The sequence below is a fragment of the Chamaea fasciata genome, unplaced genomic scaffold (assembly GCF_029207755.1).
Source record: "Chamaea fasciata isolate MVZ Bird 193981 ecotype frontalis unplaced genomic scaffold, bChaFas1.0.hap1 SCAF_6, whole genome shotgun sequence".
Lineage (NCBI taxonomy): Eukaryota > Metazoa > Chordata > Aves > Passeriformes > Sylviidae > Chamaea > Chamaea fasciata.
The window spans coordinates 50345252-50353450 of record NW_027094091.1 but is presented as its reverse complement, the minus strand read 5'-3'; the positions used below and the strand labels follow the sequence as shown (position 1 = coordinate 50353450).

The 8199-nt window shown below is 38.1% G+C and overlaps 1 long non-coding RNA gene across 1 annotated transcript; it reads left to right on the top strand.

Annotated features, from left to right (window-relative positions):
* The first annotated feature begins 261 nt into the window (after positions 1-261).
* Positions 262-7258, top strand: LOC136290672 (uncharacterized). Its single transcript, XR_010721297.1, has 3 exons — positions 262-553; positions 3722-3779; positions 5024-7258. It is a non-coding gene; the product is annotated as an uncharacterized lncRNA (long non-coding RNA).
* The last annotated feature ends 941 nt before the right edge of the window (positions 7259-8199 follow it).

The window sequence follows — 8199 nt, the reverse complement described above, 5'->3', positions numbered from 1 at the left end:
ACATATTCTGTAGTTTATGTATGGCCTCTCGAACAGTAAAAGAACACATCAAATCACATTGTCTTCTACGGGCTCTCACAGTAACATTGACAGAAGCGGGGCTCTAAAGGCAAACAAACTTCCTACCAAGTGAAACCTCGACTGCGCTAATGAGCCTAATTGCCCTTATCAGCCACACCTGTCCCTCCCCACATTCACCTCCTCGGAGGCTGTAAAGCTCGGCCTGGGGGTGCTGCCCCTTTCCTGGGCTGTTCTCTTTTGGTGCTGGTGCCTCCTTTGAGCCACGGCTTATCCTGAAGGGTGGATTTCTGCTTGACTGCAGACCCACCTCGCCACCTTATGAGCCGACCTCTTGGTTGGACCTGGCTACCAGCCCCAGGGCATTTCCCCCTGGCTGAAGCTGGCATGGTGCTCCCTGGGCTCCAGGCTCCCCCTGCTCGCGGAGCAGTGCTGCCCTGGCTGCTCCCTGACGCACTGAACTGCACTGACCTCACCTGACATGGAAGCGGGTACAGGCACTGGGCTTGAGCATGCTGGCAGGGACATGCAAGAGGTAATTCTATGCTCTTTTAATCTTCCTGTTGTCAAAAATGTATTAATAATTAAGCTGGCAGTGTTTCCACAAAGCGAGGCTGGGAAACACGTTTATTTGCTTGTGTGCCTTGAAAATACATAATGCTAATTATTCTAGCTCTTTTTGTGTATTACAAGACAAAATTTTCTGCTCCTTTCCCTGTATCCAATTGGAATCACAGAATTTGTCTTTTCTATTCTTAAGACTAATATTTTACTTTGGATAGCATTTACCTATCTATCTAGATGTGATAGGTGCATTTCTACCTGTCCCCCTATTTCTGTATATCTTTGCATTTTTACATCTAACAAAGCTTGTTTTTAAGTAACTGCACAGAATCAACTTCTTTATTGTTTAATACTTTTTTACGTTAGAGACCTTGAAAGGAAATTGCATCTGACTTGGAAATTACAGGGATTTTTTTAAGTGTAATGCTGATGAACACACATACAATACTACATTTATTTGGGACTTCTCTCTCCTGCTAATTACTAAACCCCATAAAATCTATTATTGGCAATTTCTCGTGACAGTCATTGGTTTTCAAGCTTTCCGTGAGATAAAAGTGCTGCAAAAATACAACCTGGTTAGTGACAGAAATTAAGTACAAACACTGAAGCTATTTCAGACCCTTAAAACTTCAGTGTATTTATGCTCATAATATAGCATGTGTCTAGTCGTGCTGGTGAGCAGAAGACTTACCTGTCCAGACCATCAAAGCCTCCTCTGAGGGCAGTGAATATAATCGTATTTATTTTAATTTGCTTTTTGTTGAAATAGTTAAAAAACAATAGGGCAAAAGAAAAGGTTTTGACTTCAGAGCCAGATATATGCACCAAAGAAGGGAAATGGCAAAACTGCAATTACTGTAATGGACTTAATTATCATCTTGGGCTCTGGAGTCTTACTCGTAGAGGAGAGTAAGGAAGAGGGGACTAAAAAAGAAAAAAAAAATTACATTTTAACGTGAATACTTGTTTTCAAATTCTGTGTTTAATCTGATTCCTGTATTTGAGGAAACAGTTCATCTATAGAAGCGTTGTTCTAGCGCAGCAGTGCTGCAGACAGCTGTCTATGCATACTTCATGTCACTAAGCAATGACGTGTGCAGACATTGCCATTAACCCATGTGGCACAGATCCTACTGCCAATAATTTTCCTGTACTTCGGCGGTGATGGAGCTTGTGGTATGCATGGGATTGCTATTGCTGCTGTGTGCATGTAATGCACTCCAATGCTGGAGTGTTCACTGGAGATCCAAACCAATTTGGGGTTTTGTTTAGGTTTGATAGGAGTATATTACTATTATAAATTAGTGTTTGGAAGTAAATTCTCTGTGCTTTATTCAGTCCCTCTCCTTTTTAACTTCACCTTTCCTGGGTTTTATGTGTTAAATTTACCTCTGAGTATTAAGCTTAGGCTTTTACACTGAGAATTGTGGTTACACTGCCAGCAGCTGAAACTGTGTGCAGGAAACAGAAAACTCTGATTCCAAACTGTAGCCTTTGTTCTTTGTAGTTCTGAGGCAGGTGGGGAAAAAGGAGTGAGCAATAACAGGTCACAAATTTAAACGAGTTTTCAGTGATCTGGGCACTGTAGTTTCAGAGCAACCTGGTGACCTGTACATAATAAAAAGAAAAGGTTTATATTATTAAGTCAAATGAGTTTGTTTCATGTTTTATCAAACATTTCAATAATCTTCTTTGTGCCTTAAGAGAATACATTCAACATTACAAATGTTATGTTCTCATTCTGATAAGGAATTCCTTCACAATCTCAAATAGGGAGAGGCTGGGAACAGTCTTTGTCCTTCAAGGTATAAAAGTGAAAGTCACCACCAGTACAGTTATGAACAGCTGATTCCTAAAGTTAACTTCGGAATCACATGCAAGTTGTAAGCATGTAGTCGGATATTTGGCTATGTTTTTGATGAGTATGTCCTTACCACGTCATGTAGAAATGTGGTTGTAAATCGTCTGTACTTTTGATTAACTTTGCTATGGAAAGTACTTCTGATGGTTACAAATAATCTGTGACTGGGCAGAATACTCCAGTTAGTACCTATGGTTCAGCAAAACCATTTCAGCTTTCAGTTCAACATTGGATGGTCAAGTCTGTAACTAACTTTATAACTCTTGGCAAATCGCTGCACTGGTCTGTTACTCTGTGTTTGTTTTCATTTTCCTTTCCAAGACTGTCTTTGGGGTCTTCTAGAGTAAAGTTTGGCAATAACTATGTGCCATGCATCATAGATGATTCCAATTGCTCTTTGAAGCCTTAACTAATCATGGGTGCCTAGGAAATATCTATTTATCTCCAGGTGGTTTTAATTTCATGAATATCAGAAAAAAACAGGTAGCTCCCTCTGAACTTTTGCACACATTTAAAAAAAGAGAGAAATATTTCAAAAAGATGATCTTCCCTCTCTGCTTCTAGTCTTGTTTCTGTGACTAATAGTCATTAAAATGTCAGATTTCCTCTGCAGGTAGAATAGTGTGATAATGTTCACAAAAAAGGGAAAAATATGTTTTGAAAGGCAGTGGATAAATTTAAGTCCTGACAAGAAACTGGATGTTGTCAATATTTAAAATAATCTGCCATGACTTGGCAAGATACTGCTGCCATTTGTATTCACTGCTTCAGCTTCTTGTAAAAGCAAACAGCAACAAACCATTTCAGGCAAAAAAAAGCCTTAAACACAAGAACTGCCTATATTCCCCATCACTAGTATTTAGTAGAAGGAAGTGGAAAGTAAGCACTGATAATTACTAGAAGAGGAAAAACCCAAGCAAGCAACATTTTATTCTCATGTCTCTACTTGCTTGGGTCCATCTCATAGGTTTTTTAATTGGTGCAACCACATTTCTCTAATCTTAGAGTTTATAATCCCAAATATTGGACAGAAGGCACCTGAAGGGGAAGGTGGAGGGTCCAGTAGCAACGCTGGATATAAGCTTGATCCATTTAACCACTAGTGGGCAAAGAGTTATGTTACTCCAGATTAAAAGAAAACCAAACCGGATTATGTTAACAGCCTAGGACACCTAATAATGTGTAGCCTTGTTTTTCTTACTGTTGGTATTTTCAGTGACACAGGTGACAAGAAAAAAGGCCAGTAGTTTTGAGTATCTTCTGTTTATGTCCTAGGAATGGCTCTGCCGAATGACAACGGTGTGGATGGCATGGATGCATTCTGAAAAAGGAGGTAAGCATTTACACTTTGCTTTTAAAGGTCGTAAAATATTCTTTATGAAACTTCATTGAATTGGTGCTTTTGGAAGCTGAGTGTGATTCAATATGCAATATGATGTATTTCATTTTAAGCTGCTTGTAAGCATCAAGTCCTCCTGTTCAATTATATTTATGCTTTAACTTCTCAAATAATTGGAGCTTTTACCTCCCGTCATCACTGATTTTTAAAATTTCTGTTAATCTTTCTAAGGTAAAAGTATTAAACATTAATATGGATCTATTGAATTTTTAACATTTTTGAAGAGTAACCCGTTATTTTTGAGGGATCACCCATGATATTTTGAAAATAGTTCTATGGTATGAAGCTTTTGCTAGCTTGTACATAGATGAGATTTATAAAGCAATTTGTAGAAAAAAAATAGGAATGAAAACCCTTTATTAAAGATGCCTCTGTAGATACTTCACAGGAGAGGGGGAAAAAAAGGACAAGATAAAAGCAGAGAGATTAATTCCACAGATTGGTACTGAAAATACAACCCTGTATTTTCTGCACAGATTTACAAACAACAGGGAAACCTGGGACTTAATGCTGCATTTCTCCGTGTTCTCAATGTCATTAGCTCTTTGAGTCAGGAAGCAGATACCAGACTGTGCAATAGCTTTATCAAGTCTGAGAGCTTCACAATAAGAATGTTTGATTATATTTCTGAAATAATTTACTCATCAAACAGTGCTATTAAATGTAGGATACCTTTACAACACTGTTTCTATTGTTGTTTTCACATTCTATTTTGCTGGCAATAAATCATTTTGAAGCAATTCATTTTTTACACATTGAGAGGTAGACAGCAGAACCTGATCTCAGCAGATGACACATTAAATTCAGAGACATGTCAGTCACATTTAAAGCATGCGGCCAACTCCTACAGCAGATCATTCCAGTGGAAAAAATAGTTTCTCTGCAGTTCTCTATCCACGTCAAACTGAAATAGAATTTTATTTTTGTTCACCTGGATGAAGAATTTTTTATGCATGTTCTGTATTTTGTCACAGAGTAGTAATAAAAGAATAACCAGTATCCATATCAAAAGTACAGGGTTCATAGCCCAAAGACCAGACTTTTGACCAACACTGCCTGGATTATCCAGTGTTTCCCGATAGGAGATATATTTGACAAATGAAAATCAAGAATGGTATTTCTTATTACAGTAAGGAAACATATTATTTCAGACATTGACATTCACCTTTGGTTATAAGCCAGGATTTTGAGAATAAACTTCAGAAGCCTTCAGTCTGAGAGAGAAGATGCAGCCAAACTGGAACTAGCCTGGAGCTCTGCTCTCCTACAGACTGTAACTCTCACTGCTGAGCCGGACTGACACCTCCAGTGCTGCTCCTCAGGGCCAGATTTGTTTGAAGAAATTTACTTGTTTTGATAAAATATACATAACTAAGACTATTTAATGAAGTAGGAAAATCCCATCAAAGATAAGCTTTCATTGACAAACATTGGTGTTTGAGTTTCTTGGCACATAAGAAAGTTTGCTGCATCTTCATTTTTGCACATTTAAGGAACTGTTTCTGCACTGTGGTGTTCAAGCCTGACTTATTCATGTTGTTCAGTATCTTTTTGTTGTATGCAGCCAAAGCTGGGCTGTAGAATGTGGATTTTGGCTTTGAACTGTCTCAAGCAGTCAATGTTAAGTGTTAATTTTACACCTTGGCCTGTAAAGGATGCTAAGCAATGTCTGCAGTAATTGTGTATGCTTCTGCTTTCTCTCTTATTTAGTGTTAAAGTTTGAACTGTACAACTCTGAAAATTTCTCTGAACTTATGCATCTGTTATTTCAGGTAATAATTTTAAAGAGAAGCCTTACAGTATCACATGTTTCAGGGCATCACTATTGGAGTTTTATGGGTATTAGGCAAAAAGTTCCAAACCTTGCTGAGAAGCAGTGTGTTGTGAAGCTCAGGTGCTGTTTGCTATGCATCAAAGATGTGCAGATTTTGATAGGAAATGTCCTCAGTATTTCCTTTGTTGTAATTACTATTCTAGTGGGAATGTGATTTTTTTTTTCTCTAATGCAGCCCCTCTCTGCTGGAAAATTTGTGATGAGTGTATTTCCTTTCTTTGATGCTAATCGTTAAATTTAACTGTAAATGGGAGTGAAAATGGACACAAATGTGACAGATGTGACTTTCTAAATTGACATTTGTGGCAGAAGCTTTTTGCACATCTTCATAACAGAGCACCACCAGTATTTCCCTTAAGTAACACCATGGCTCTTGTCAAACACTTTCCCAAAAGGTCAGTTATTTAGGCCATAGCTCTTGTTCTCCTTGGCTGCTGCTGCGCACTCCATCACCAGGTGACATTACAGTGCTGCAGCCAGGAGACTTCCACTTTACTGCTAAAAAGCCCTTTAAGAGAGAGGGCATGGGACTTAAGGGAGGCTTTTTTGGCATATGAGGAAACCCCCAGGATGGTTTCCTTCATGCAGAAAATGTATCTGCCTCTCTCTAAAATCTCTGCAAGGTGCAGCATGTATTCTTTAGCCAGGTGTAATAATCAAGGTATTGCCACATGCTGACACTTTGTATTTCCTGGGATGCATTTCCAATACTTTCAGTTAAAGCGCATTAAACAATAAACATACATTTTAAAAAAAGCTTGTATCTATAATACTTCAAGAAGTTTTATTTTATTACTTTTATTTAAATGTTATGCATACCAAACCTCTGCATTAATTTCCATCTTATTCTGTTCCTTCTTTAAGTAAAAGTGTGCAAGACCTGGGGACAAACGGGAAGAGAAAGTCAAAGTTTTTTGTTGTTAAGCTTTTTGCACATTATATTATAAGGGGGGGCTATATGTCTCTGGTTTGAAAAGTAGTTTACTTGTGGACCTGAAGAAAAGCTTTTATAATTCCATTAGAGAGATGTAAGACATTTTGCAGAGTAACAAAATTGTACAGCCTTTTGTCAAATGTTCAGAGAGCAAGTTAATCTAATGCAGTCAAGCAAGAGAATCAAGGGCATTTCTTAAGCTCTGGAAGTCGAGTATGGTACTTGCAAGGATTTCTAACTGCAGACTTGAGAACTACACATGGATGCATATATATCCAGGTTTTGTGATTTATGTTGTCAGGGCATATGCTACCAATGCTGCGAATTATTTTCCCCTGACATAAAGGTCTCTCAATAATTGAAATTTGACTTGAACGTGAGGGATTGGTTGGGGTAGCTCAGTATTATCAAATTTTCCATAAATTTCTTGAATGGATTGACCTTTAGCATCTTTTTAAAACTCTAATATTTCCCACCGCATCTCTGTGATGGCTTGAATTTGTAACTCTCCCTCTCTAGCAGGAGATGGAGATTAAATGTGTGCTTGTTCTTTTCTTCTCTCCCTCTCTACCCTCCTGCCAAGTTCTGGAAGCATTGGTCATAGGTGACAGTTTTCAGCTCCTTTTAACAGAAGAATTAGTGACATGAGTTCTATCTAATGCACTGACATTTTATGATAAATAAATCTTAATTTACTCTCTGAATCCTTAAATGTTTGAGCTTTCTTTTTGGTGAAGATATGGATCTCTCCCCTTCCTTTTTTTCGTTGTTGTTGTTGTACTGAGGTGCTTTCTCTCTTTAAATTGTTACAAATCTGTTTTGTGCATGCAAACAATTTCAGTACAGTGCTTCTCCATTTCTGGAGTCCATGGCAGTTTCTCATGATCAAAGTAGTCAGTAGGTGTTAATATTTGGATCAGGATTTTCTCCCACTGATTGCTGGTTTTCCATGAGTGTGCACATGGGCATCACGCATTTGTCCTTGTAATTTTTTTGTGAGCTTTTCTGTAGACCAGAAATGTGAGTTTACTTTTGTGCAATGGGTAGTCCATGTACTGAGTGTCCTCCCCTTCAATTTTGATCATCACTGGCTGTTACTGAAAACCTTTCATTTTAGCTGTATTTGTAAAGAATGAAGAATTTGCACTTTTGAAAGCATTTCAGCAGGCTCCTGCTGGTTCAGACTCACAGGGATCCCTAGCATGTTTCTTTGGTGTTTCCTGACTTCTTGAGGTGTGCCTGTGGACACCTCTTCTCTGTTATTTACTTGCACAGGTATGTTGTGCCTTCAGTTATTCTTGCAACCTGCAGCTCTTGTAGGCAGTAGGGATGGTGTGTCACACACCCCTTGAAATGCATATATATATATATATGTATATATATGTATATATATATGTATATATTTTTTAAGAGTAGCCAGTTCTAGAAGGATGGAAACAGCTGTGAAACAAAGCATCTGGGGGAGAGAATTTAGTCAGACAAATGAGAATGATGATGGGGAACTCTTTAAGACAACTTCCTGAAGGTAACGATGTGTGTCTTAAAGCCTTTACAAAAAAGTAGTACATACAGGTTCTTGTTTATTG